Source organism: Eschrichtius robustus, chromosome 3 (genome assembly GCF_028021215.1).
Source record: "Eschrichtius robustus isolate mEscRob2 chromosome 3, mEscRob2.pri, whole genome shotgun sequence".
NCBI lineage: Eukaryota > Metazoa > Chordata > Mammalia > Artiodactyla > Eschrichtiidae > Eschrichtius > Eschrichtius robustus.
The window spans coordinates 155230583-155242719 of NC_090826.1; the positions used below are offsets into that span (position 1 = coordinate 155230583).

Sequence of the window (12137 nt, forward strand, 5' to 3'; positions counted from 1 at the left end):
TGCCTAACGGAGAGGCCCACCCACAAGGCTGGGCTGGTGTGCCTAGCTTCTCCTGCCAAGACACTTCTGCTCTGGCTACAAACACCTTGTGATATCGAAGGTGTCTTCTAATTCCCTGCAAACCCACAGCAATGATCTCCAGTCAGGTTTTGGCGCTTGTATATCATTGCCTTCTGCCTTTTCCAAGCAGGGAAGCCTTGGAGAGCTGGGCACTGGAACACCCCACTCTTAGGAATGAGTGTTCTGTACTTGGTTTCTCTCTGAGGTGGAGCTCAGAACTCTGTGCAGTGGAGAGAAGCCTGGAAAGTCCTTCTCCTGGGGAAGAGGAAGCCCTGACTCACAGATGACCTAGCCCAGATCACCTAGTTCAATCTCCTCGTTAATGGATGAGGAAATAGAAATCCAGGAAGGAAAGACTTGCTCCAAAGTGTTCTCTCCCTCCCCCCTCAACACGCACATTCACAGAGTAGGCAGGCAGAGCCCAGCCCCCAGGCTGCCTTCTGACAGGGCCAGCTTCCAGGGCCTTCAACCTGTGCAGCCGTACATGCCCTGTGCTTGATTTAATGCTCTGCTATCGCCATCTTGAATTCTTAATACTTTGAAACAAAGACGCCACGTGTCATTTTGCAGTGGGCCCTGTAATTTGTGGCGGCCAGTCCTGCCCCTCGCCCCACTTCCCACTGTGCTCTGATGAGGAAGGAAGCACAAGCCACCCAAGCTCTTTTTGGCCACGAGCTGTCTGGAACAGAGACTTTGGGTATAGTTCTTAGCACAAGATAAGCCCTTCAGAGAAGGAGGAGGAAGGGAGGACGTCCTGCCTTTGCTTCAGGTCCAAGGCTGTCCCTCTGGCCTCGATTCCTCAGTAAGTCCTCAGCTGGGGCACGAGCCTCAGTCACCCACCTCGAATCTGCAGCCTGCAGACTTGGCCTGTCCTAGCCCTGTTCTCTTCAAAATCCCCTCAGTCTCCCAGGCAGAAACCCAAGGGGGCGGGAGAGGGGAGGGATGAAAGGAAAGTGAAAGTATCAGCCTCTCTGGATGGCCCTTCTCCTTCTCCTCCTCCTCCTCCCTCTTCCCCCCCGTTGCCATGGAGACCAGAACAAAGCCTCTCTTTCCCCTCTTTTCTGGATTGTTAATTGTCTTTACTCCATGGTGCCTTTGTTAATTGTTGCCAGTCCCTCCCAGGATGAGGATCTAGGTCTCCTCAAGACAGGAAAGAGAGTTAAAAAAAAAGTTAGGGGGTGGGGGTGGGGCAGTATAAGCCCCCGGGGTGGGGTGGAGGTGAAGAGGAGTAGGCTGCAGCAGGATTTTCTAAATTGCCCAGGCTTCCGGGAAGCAGACACCCTCTTTACCTCTTTCACTCCGTCCCTCAATCAGCTGCCTTTTCAGGTGGGGCCCAATGGCCCCCCACTGAAGGAAGGGTTGGGAAAGAATAGAAAGAAGAAAAAAACAACCATTGTGTGTACGTGCATGTGTGTGCGTGCGTGTGTGCATGCGTGCGTGCGTGCGTGTGTGTGTGTGTGTGTGGCAGGTGCCCTCTCAGAGGGAGGTGGCTGTCCTTGCACTGCACCCATTCCAAGTTGACCGTTGAGACATGTGGCCTGCTTTTTATCCCCAGCATTTAGGACTACTAGTAATTAAATTTACAGAGAGAACCCGTGCTAGTTCTGGAGGTGAGAATGACTACTCCAGCCCTCTTCCCCCTGCTCGATTCCCCATAGTAGCTACACGTGTGAAGAATAGAGCAAAGATGTTTTAGAAGCACGCACGTGCGTGTGTGTGTGTGCATGTGTTTGTATATATAAAGGACTCAAGTCATCAGCACTAGCGCACCCAAGAGTACATGCACTGAGTGGGGTCCCTGCGTGTGCACACATACAATTGTGTTGCGGGGGGTGGTATGGGTTGAGACCTCTATCCTTCCTTGGGAGAAAGTCCTCCACTTGGGGGACAGGAGGCTGACTGTCAGGTAAGAAGCAAGGACCTGTTTCTACTTCTAGGGTCTAAGCTAGAATCTAGGCTGTTAAATAATACCCAAGTGTTAGTTTGTATGGTTCAGAGTCTAAGGACCCCATAAGAAATGAAGCAGGGTGGTATAGTAGAAAAAGCATGGATTTGAGGGCCAGAAACCTGGATTCAAATGTCAACTCTTGCCCCTTCATTATGTGGTCTTGGAAACTTCCCTTTCTCTCTCTGAGTATCATTTTCCTCATCTGTGAAGTGGAACTGTTCCCATCTTCACAGAGTTGTTGAGAGATTAAAGGAGATCACGTGGGACTTCCCTGGTGGTCCAGTGGCTAAGGCTCCGCGCTTCCAATGCAGGGGGCACGGGTTCAAACCCTGGTCAGGAAACTAGATCCCATATGCATGCCACAACTAAGAGTTCTCACGCCAAAACTGAAGATACCGCATGCCGCAGTGAAGATCCCGCGTGCTACAACTAAGACCTGGCGCAGCCAAATAAATAAATAAATAAAAATTTAAAAAAAAAGGGAGATCATACGTATAAAGTACCAGCCTTGGTACCTCTCCTTTCTGTGCACAAAGAGAGGAGCTGGAGGAGATTCCTTCCAGATCTTATATTCTCAGATTCCGATAGGCAAATGAAACATTCTATGAATCCACCTGTTATCTTCCTGATCAGCTTCCATACTAATCAAGACTGGGGTGACTCTCTGGAAAAACTTGGGTTAAACTGAGTTAGAGGCCCACCAGCGTCAGCTGGGAGTGCCTTCTCTGAAAGCCGAGGCCCACCTGAGCGAATACTCCTGATTCAATCCTGACTCAAATGTCTGACTATAGGGATCTAGAAAAGCACTTCCTCGGTCAGTAGGAGGAAGAGCTGGTGCCCAGACAAGCTCTGCTAGGCTGGGCCTACCCTGACCCAAGCTACAAGCTCCCTCCTCTAGGCTGCACAGAGAAAATGGCCCTTGGGAGGTGCCGGTGGTCTTGCGGGAAACAGGAAGGGCTTCAGGCAAAGCAGCCAGACAGGGATTTCCATGTGCTCTCAGCTCACTTCCTCTCCTGGAGCTTCTCTCCCAGGCCCTGCTCCTGTAACAGTGAGGAAAGCAATTCACACGATTCTGTGAATTTAATCCTTTTATACTTCTCCAACATGCATTTGCATTTTACACTTTGTCTCTAACCTTGGAGGTTAAAGCAGTGCTGGGAACCTCAGCATCCCCGGACACTGCAGCCCCCACCAGTGTCTCAGGAGCAGGTTTGCCACCACACGAAGTGGATTGGAGACCACACTCACTGAAGCCAATCAAAGTCATTCCTTCAGCAAATATATTTTGAGCATCTCCTATGGGCTCTGGAAATTAAATGGAAAGTAGAGCAGACAAGTTTCTTCCCTCACAGAGCCTACAGTCCAAAGTGGAAACAGAAAAGCACAAGAAAACAGAAAACCGATAAAATAAGTAAATATCAATTGTTGTAAGTGATATGAAGGCAGAAAATGGGGCCTAGAAGAATAAAGGTGGGAGATGGGGGTAGGGGATGATTGTAGGTGGGGAAGGAGGAAAGATGAAGGAAAGGACATTTGTGTTGAGAGCAGAGAATGAAATGGAGCCACTCTGGGAAGGGCAGGGTTTGGGGAGGCACTTTCCAGGTAAAGAGATATTTATAGGGTTTGAGGTCTGGTTTAAGGCTGATACTTTAATATGGGGATTGGGCAAATTTTGTGAGATAACCATTCAGGATTGGAGGACACAGCAAGGGGAGGGTCTTGAAAAATAAACAATTGTTTGATAAGCTAGTGGTTTGCCAGGTTAAACAAACTATTGTCCTGAGAAGGGGGCTGTTTGAGCAGTCTATTGTTCAGATAAATTGATTTTCAGGAAGTTCCTGAAGCAAATAATGAAGTTATTTACTGGTTTACAGTCTTATCTTCCCGGGCAAGAAATTTCTGGAACAAATATTAAAGTCACATCAATGTAAGCAGCCTTAGTTAAATTATGTGGCTGCAGGTAGTCTCAGTTCTCAGAAGCAGCAAGGCTGTGGTAGTCTAGCTGAGAGATGATGATGGCCTGGGCTAGGGTGGGGACAGTGAAGACAGAGAAGTAAATGGATTGGAATATATTTTTGGAGACAGATCAACAGCACTCACTAAGTAGATTAGATCAGAAAGAAGGAATCAAAGATGACTCCTAGGTTTTAGGCTCAAGCCACTGGGTAGGTGGTGGTACGATTTGCTGAGATGGGAAAGATGGTACAGGGTATAAACAGGCTTGGGGGGTGGCTATAGGTTCAATTCTGAACATGTTAAGTTTAGGATGTCTGTGAGTCCTTGGGTAGAAATGTCAAGTGTATGGTTGGATACATGGGTCCAAAGTACATTAGACAGTCCTGGAGACTTAATAAAAAATTGGGAGAATCATCAGTGCCTCATTTGTATTTAAAGTTATGGAAACAGTTAAAATTTCACCCAGGGAGAGAAAGTAGAGAGAAAGGAAAATGGGGTACAGGAGAGCCCACAGGACACACCCACCTGGAGACAACGGTGGAGGAATAAATATAAACAAGGGAGGCTGAGAAAGGGCAACCAGCGAGGTCAGAAGAAATTCAGGAGAGTGTGGAATCCTGAAGTGTTTTAAGGAGGGAGTGGTTAAATGTGTAATTTTGGCGTTCCCAGGAAATAGTGTGGTAGTATAGAAAGACCTAGAATCTTCAGAGTCAAATAACTTCCTCCCATCACTTACTGGCTATGACTTTGAGCTTCATTTTTCTTACCTAAAGGGGGATAATGATACCACCCTCACAGAGTTGGGATAAGGTACAAATAGATGTTATATATGAAAATAGTACTGTGCCTAAGACACAGTAGGCAGGTACTATAAAGATCCCAATTCAAGTGGCAGTGATTGGGAAGGGTGGACACCAATGAAGTAAGATATAGTGGGCGGGGATATTGGAGAGAGGAAAGCCCACTTCCCCCCTCTCCTTTCTTCCTGTCTCAATTTGCCACAGCTAAGGATAGCTACAAGGAGGGACCCATGAGACTGCCCATTGAAGCTGAACAGGGGCCAGAGAAAACAGCCTGACATATGGAAAACACAGGTATGCTGGCTGGGAGGAGGAAAGGCTTGGTGGCACCTGGCTTCATAGTTTCTGAAAGGGCTTCATCCACATTCGTCCAAAAGCCGGACTCTGAAGAGTTAATGTTGACTTCCCTCGCCTCCTTACCCCCACCTGTTTCCTCCTTTCCATCTTCCTTACCCCCAGCTCAGGCCCACATTATTTTTACCCTGGTTACCGCCATTGTCTGGTCACTGGCCTCCCTGCCTTCAGTTAGACTGATCTCATCAGAGGCCCTGCTTAGAATTCCTCAGTGACTGATTGATTCTCTTCAATCAACCAATTGATCGACAAATATTTATCAAGGATCTGTTCTTTGCCAAGACCTGGCTAAACACAAGGGATCTAGCCAGAGAGACACATCCCTTCCCTTGTGGTGCTTACTGGGGAGTCAGACAAATGAACAGTTACCATATACTATCTATGACTCGGGGGGGCTACCCAAGCCCATACATAGGTGGGGTACCTGACCCAGATTTGGCCATCAAGAAAGGCTCTGGAAGAGTATATATCTGGGCTGAGGCCTAAAAGATGAATAAGACAAGTTAGCCAAGGAAGGTGGTGGGGAATGATGAAATCCAAAGCCTCAGAAAGTCTTAGAGCCTGGCTGACCATCACCTGCTGAGATGCTGGCCACCTGCACTGTGGGCACGTGTTATTTGCAGATCCAGGATTGCCACGCCTTTAATCTGCTCTACTTTCCAAGATGCAGTTCAGATGACACCTCCCCCAAGAAGACTCTGATCTCTGTCCCAGACCCTAGTGCCCTTGATGGTCCCCATGCCCCATGTACCTGGCTGATCTCAGCACTCTTCCACTTCACTGTAATCATGTGTTCACTACCTGTCTCCTTCCAGAAAGGGCAGGGCATTTCTCATTCATCCTGGTATCCCCAGCACTCATTTGGGCCAGGCATAGCCATTTAATAAATACATTGATTTAAAGGAATCCCTCCCACACCTCGCCATATTGAACAGGTCAGGGAAAAAAATAAAAGACTTGAGAGAGTGCAAAATGACAGGAGTAGGGAGTGGTCTGACACATCAGGAAGCAGTCTAGCTGCAGGTGGGATCAGGTTCCTAAGGGAGGTTCTGAAACAGGGTTTTTAAGAAACCCTAAATCCAGGTTATCTGTCTGGAGGGGTTAGGAGACTGGGAGTTGGATTGACAACTTCTTGGGTCTTGCTCTAAGGAGCGAAGATACTCTATAACGACCTCAAACCTGGGCAGTGAGAGTGGGCAGAATTCACCTCTTTCTTCTATTCTTTCCATCCCCTCTCTCCACCTCCACCCATCTCCGCCGCCCAGGAACCTCAGCTCTTTCCTTTCCAACAGAGGATTCCGGCTGTTGATGCCTGGAGGGACCTGGCTGCAGGGAGGAGGAGGGAACTCTCTGCCCCTCCCTCCTTCTCCATCTCCCCACCCTTCCTCCCTCCTCCTCCCCCTGCCCGCTCTCTGTCTCCCTCCTTCTTTCTCCTCTGAGGCTGTGGAGTCGCCTCGCAGCAGCGAGCAGCGAGCGCCCTGCTCCCAGTCCCGGCTTGGAACTGAACTGTATGAGTGCGGGTCCTGGAACCCCGGCCCCGGAGCCGCGAGTCCGGGTCTGAACCTGGGGCGCAGCGGTCAGCCTCCGAGGCTCTGATTTGGGACCGAGCCGAGGCGCTGAGCGCGGAGCGGGAGAGCCGGGCGGGCCGGCGCAGCAACCGGCGAGTCAGGGAGCAGGACCGCGGAAGGCAGGGAGACGGCCGCGAGCTGAGGGCAGAGGGCAGAGTGCAGAGAGCGACCTGGCTCGGCGGAGGGCGCCGCCCGGCCGGAACCGAGCTCTCCGCCCGGGACGGCGGCCAGTAGTGGGGTGCGAACCCGGGGTCGCCACGAGTCCCGAGCGACTCCCCGGCCGACGGCTGGGGGCGTGCCTCCTCCCAGCCCAGCCGCCCCAGCCCCGCGCGCCCGTTCGTAGCGTCGCCGGGGCATGTGAGCGGGAAGCCCAGGCTGCCAGCGCGAGGACCCGGACGGAGGAGGAGCAGGAGCGCGGAGCCGCGAGCCGCGAGCCCAGCGCCCGGCTGAGTAGTAAGTGCGCCCCCTCGGTGCCCGGAGCGCGCCGCCGCGCCCCCCTCTCCAGCCCTCCGAAGTTTTGACACTCGCGACCTCGCGTTTCTGGGCAGACGCCGGCTCTCTTCTCTGCGAGTTTCCATCCTTTGCAAAGTTTTTCAAAAAGGAACGGACCCCCACCTACCCCTCACTACTCCGGCGGTGGCGTCTGTTCGCGGGCAGACCCGGGTCCTTGTGGAGAGGGGTGGCAGCCTGGTAAGGCCGTGGGTGTCTGTGTCTGTGTGCGCACCACACGAGCCGGGCTTGGGGTGCCCCCCCCCCCACGGCCGCTTCTCGCCCACCGGCCGGGGGCACTAGGTCTTTCTCACCAGCCCGTCTGTGCGCCCAGTTCAAGGATTTCCCAGCGGGAAGCCGAGGCGACCAGTGCGCGTCCGGCTTGGGGCTCCGGTGCCCGCACCGAGGCGCGGATCTACCCCTGCCCTGGTTGTGTGGGGTGCCGGGGACCAGCCACGCAGCCCCTCTCACCCTTCCAGGTTCGTTTCCCAGCGGACCAGCCGGGCGCTGCATCCTGTTTGTTTTCTGCTCCGGCTGCTCCAGTTTCACCCCCCTTTCTCCTCCCACCCTGGCCTTCTTCTTACCACCCCTCCACCTCCTGCCTTTGGATGTCGGAGGTGAATCTTTTCATCCCTGTCTCTCTGCAAAAGCAAATGTGTCTGGGAGTAGGGAGGTAGGGAGGTGGGAAGGGGGGCTAGTCGCTCTGTTCCCAGCGGCTCGCCATTGTTTTCCCACCCCGCGCGTTCTGTGCGTAAACACACACACACACACACACACGTACATGTACACACACACACACACACACACGTACATGTACACACACACGTGCGCGCCGGCTGCTTTCAGTCCCCAGACGCGCAGGGATCGCCCGCGGGATTCTCCCATCTGCCCGCCTGGTCTTCCAGTCTGGAGGTGCTCCATTACTTAACTGGAGCTGGGGAGGGCAAGAGACGTGGGGGTTGCCGGGGAGTGCCGGGCGGAGCCGCGAGCTGGGCCTGGGCGGGAAGTGAATTTTGAACTTCAGCCCTGGACCTTTCCGGGAGGACCCCGAGCGCACGAGCGGCGGCCTCCAGCCCTGGAGGGCCGACGGCAGCTGCAAGGACTCCAGCGGCGCTCTTGGCAGCCGCCTCCGTGACAAGGGCTAGGAGGAAGACGAGGAGTTTTCCTGGGAAGTTTGCTTTGACTCTGGGAATTTCCGGGCAGGGCGCCTTGGCGCTGGCGCTTGAAGGGGTCTGGCGAAAGACAGCCAGAGAAGATGCTGCTGCTCTGGGCGGAGTTTCCAGAGACCCTGATTTTCCACTGTGCGCCCTCGGGGAGTGGCGCTCGAGATGCTGGGGTTCAGCATACTTTGGTCCTAATTTCCCGTCTATGGACAGTGTGAGCTTGGGCGAGTCCCTTAACTTTTCTAGATTTTCCCCTATGCAAAATGGTCAGAGTTATGCACACAGCTTTGAAACGGGCATCTAATGATCAGTTAAGGGATACTGGTTTGGAAGGTATGAATGCCAGGATGGTAGCTGGACCACTGCAAGCCTAGCTTAGAGGTTAAGAGACAGGGCTCTGGAGTTGGATCCCAGATACTGCCACTGGAGACATGATCTTGAGAAGTTTAATCTTACTGCTCTGTATCTGCTTGCTCATCTGTGAAATGGGTTTAATGTGAACAGTACCTACCTCATGGGGTTTTCTTAATAAAGTGAAGCTCATACGACAGTACCTGGCATATAGTAAGTGCTGGAGAAATGTGACCTGTTATTGCCATTATTACTTAACTGACTTTGTACAGACCCCAGAAGAGCATTTTGGGGTTGTGCTCATTTAATCAATTATAATAATTGTCCACTTCTGGGAAGGAAGAAACCTCACACTTCTTCGCACCCTTTCCTGATTTTAGCACCTCCCTACTCCTTGCATAGTTCCATCTTGTGAAGTCTTTTTTCTTTTTCTTTTTCTCCTTCCTCTCTTCTTCCCTCCCTCCCTCCCTTTACAACTTTTGCGAAAGGCATTTTATTCCCTCCTTTTCCTCATTCTTAAAAATAAATCTTGGCCCAACTGTAGTGTTCTCAGTGGAAATCAGGCCCCAGGAAGGAAGCATATCCCCAGGAGTGTGCTGACCTGGGCTGCTGGCTCAGGATTGGATGCGCATTTGTGTCTCTGGGGCTGGGTGAATTCATGGAGAGAGGAGCCCCAGTGTCTGTGGCCCTGGGGAAGAATCAGGTGGGATGGGCTGAGGCTGTTCCAGGGGGAGCTCTGCTCCCGAGGTGGCATCTGTGTTGCCTGCTGCTGGGGCTCACTTGGGAACCTGGAATATCCCAGCTGCCTGGGCAGACTGGATGTGGGATTTGGGGTAAGGGGCAAAAGTTTCACCTTCAACTTTCCACTTGCAATTGGAGTGTTTACTAGGAATTTGGGTTGGTCATAAGCTCCTTGTCTGATTCTGGACCCTGCAAATGCACAACACAAGTAAGGGGTAAGCTGTGTGACAGTGAGGAAGAGCAGGCAGCTGCTGCCCACCCACACTGCCTTGGACAGTGGGCTCCTCTCTCTCTTTTCTCTGACCCTCTAACCCCATCCCCAGTCATTGGAGAGGATGGCCAGGAGATTGGTTCTTGGAGCTTGGAGATCCTGCAAGTGGGCTCTCAGTGATGAGAACCAGCATTGCAGTCACCCTCATTCATCCCTTTAACAGAAATTTGTTGAGCTCCTATTATGTGCCAGGCCCTGTGCTAGGCAGTAGGGCTTCAAGGGTGACCAAGACAGGTAGTGTGCCTGCCTTCAGAGAGCCTTCTTTCTAGAGGGAGGAGGCTGGCAATAAATAACGTGAAATAAGTAACCAAGACAATATTAGATCCTATGTGATTTTCAGAAATATGACACGGTGATGTGATAGACAATGTATGTGTGGGGACAGGCAGGGGAGGTCCTAGATGGTGAGGCCAGTGAAACCTGCCCTGGGGAGAGACTAGCTCAGTCCAGGCCTGAAGGATGAGAAGGAGCCAACTGCACAAAGACCTGAAGGAAGGGGATTCCAGGCAGAGGGAACAGCAAAAGAAAAATCCCTGCAGCCAGAACAGGGTTGGCAGTAACAGTGGGGCTGGAGAGGGAGACTGGAGAAGCCAGGAGGGCCAGAGCCTGGTCACACGGGACCTGGTTAGGAGCCTGGATTTTACAGCCAGGGCCATGGGAAGCCATTGGAGAGTTTTAAGGAGGGGAGTGACATGATCTGCTTTATGATTTTAAAAGATTATTTGGTACACAAGACAAAAACCAGCTTATTTGGTAATCAGAGTTGCCCCAGGGGAGGGAAATGGTGGCTGAGGGATGGGATGAAGGAAAGATGGTGTTTTCAATGTAGATTCTTTTGTCCTTTCCAAATGTAGTACCATGTGCATGTATCAACTATGCCAAAAAAAACCCCCAAACCAGAAAGCATAGTTAAAAAAGAATAGCTTAAGCCTGGAAAATGTATGTAATAAAAAGTTTTTAAAAAAATCTAAAACTGTTATTATAGTACCAATTTTGGAAAGACAATGATATGTACATGCACGTCGATCACGCACCTACATAGATGGAAGACTAGATGGCTGCCTCAGTGTTTACAGAAGTTAATTCTGGACACTGGATGTATGGGTGATGGTTATTTTCTCCTTTATCTTCTGTTGATTTTTCCAATCTTCTACAATGGTCATGAATTACTTTTATAAGTGGGGAAAAATGTGAAAAAGAGACATTGCTTCAGCTACTACATAAAGAATAGTTTGAAGGGGAGCAGGAATGGAAGAAGAGAGGCTGGCTAGGAGGCTGATTCTGAGCTGAGATGATGACTTGGATAAGGCAGGCCGATGGGAGATCATTCTGGAGGTAGAGCCAACAGGTCTCACTAGCACACCGTTGCCTAACACGACGCACTGCTCTTGCCTAGAGAGGGCATTCCACCCCCAGCTCAGATTTTGTAGTCAGCAATGCTGGGATCAGTAATGGTGACAGACAATTTCCAGTGCTGCCTTCCTTGGCTTTGGAAATGTCTTGAGTTTTATGCACATCCTTATTTCCATCTTTCCTCCTAATAGGGAGAGCCCCATCCTGAACATTTTGCTACTATGATAATTAGCAGATTCAGGGCAACATGATATATACAATAAGAAGGATTTAGAGCCAGGAGAGATATTCATCACATAACATCTCTGAGCCTCCATTTCCCCATCTATGAAATGGGGCAACAGCAATACTTATCTCTTAGAATTTGGGAGGCTCACGTCTGATTAAGTCTGCAGCAGTGCTCCATGAATGGTAAGGGTCTGGGTTTGCTGTTGCCAGACAAGTGTTTGCTTGAGCAAGGCCTGCTCCTCCAGAGGATCTAGGTGTTCCTATCCTTGAGGGGCTGACACCTGATTCTACACAGGTTTTCTCTTCTCTGGGGGTCTTTGAGATTGGCCCTTGTTGGGCAGCTCCCTGAGTAGGTCACCAGGAAGCTGATGCCACTGGAAAAAGTGGAATTCAAATGCAGCTGTGCCCGCACGCCCCCTTCCCCAGCCTTATTCAGGGGTGAAGCTGAGTGTTTGAAAAGGGCTCTGTGCTGGAAAGGCCTGGCCAGGCCCACAGTAAATCGTGCTTTGAATGGGAATTATTTTTGTGCTCTGTGTTTGCTTAAGAGGGCTCACTCCTGCCTGAACTCGCTGCAGTCCTCACCCTTTGCTAGTCCTCTTCCTGGAACCTGGATATGTTAGCCAGGAAGGCTGTAACAGTGCCTGTCACCACGCGGGGGACCAGGACCCATGGAGGGTTGCTTTCATATCTCCTGTCATCTCCCTGTCTCCCTACTCCCAAGCAAGAAGGCATGCCCTGGATGGGGTTCTTTGGCTGGGTGACAAAGAACCCCTTCTTTGGGTGACTGCCCCTTCCTTAGTCCTCCTTCCAGCTCCTTGGGAAGACTCAATTAGGAGATTTGTTACAGGCCAGCTC

The 12137-nt window shown here is 51.2% G+C and overlaps 1 protein-coding gene across 1 annotated transcript in view; it reads left to right on the forward strand.

Annotated features, from left to right (window-relative positions):
- The first annotated feature begins 7056 nt into the window (after nucleotides 1–7056).
- SOX13 (SRY-box transcription factor 13) overlaps nucleotides 7057–12137 on the forward strand; it is a 43740-nt gene continuing 38659 nt past the window's right edge. The window contains exon 1 of the mRNA XM_068538463.1: nucleotides 7057–7139. The gene's annotated coding sequence lies outside the window, so the exon portion shown is untranslated. The remainder of the gene's footprint in view (nucleotides 7140–12137) is intronic.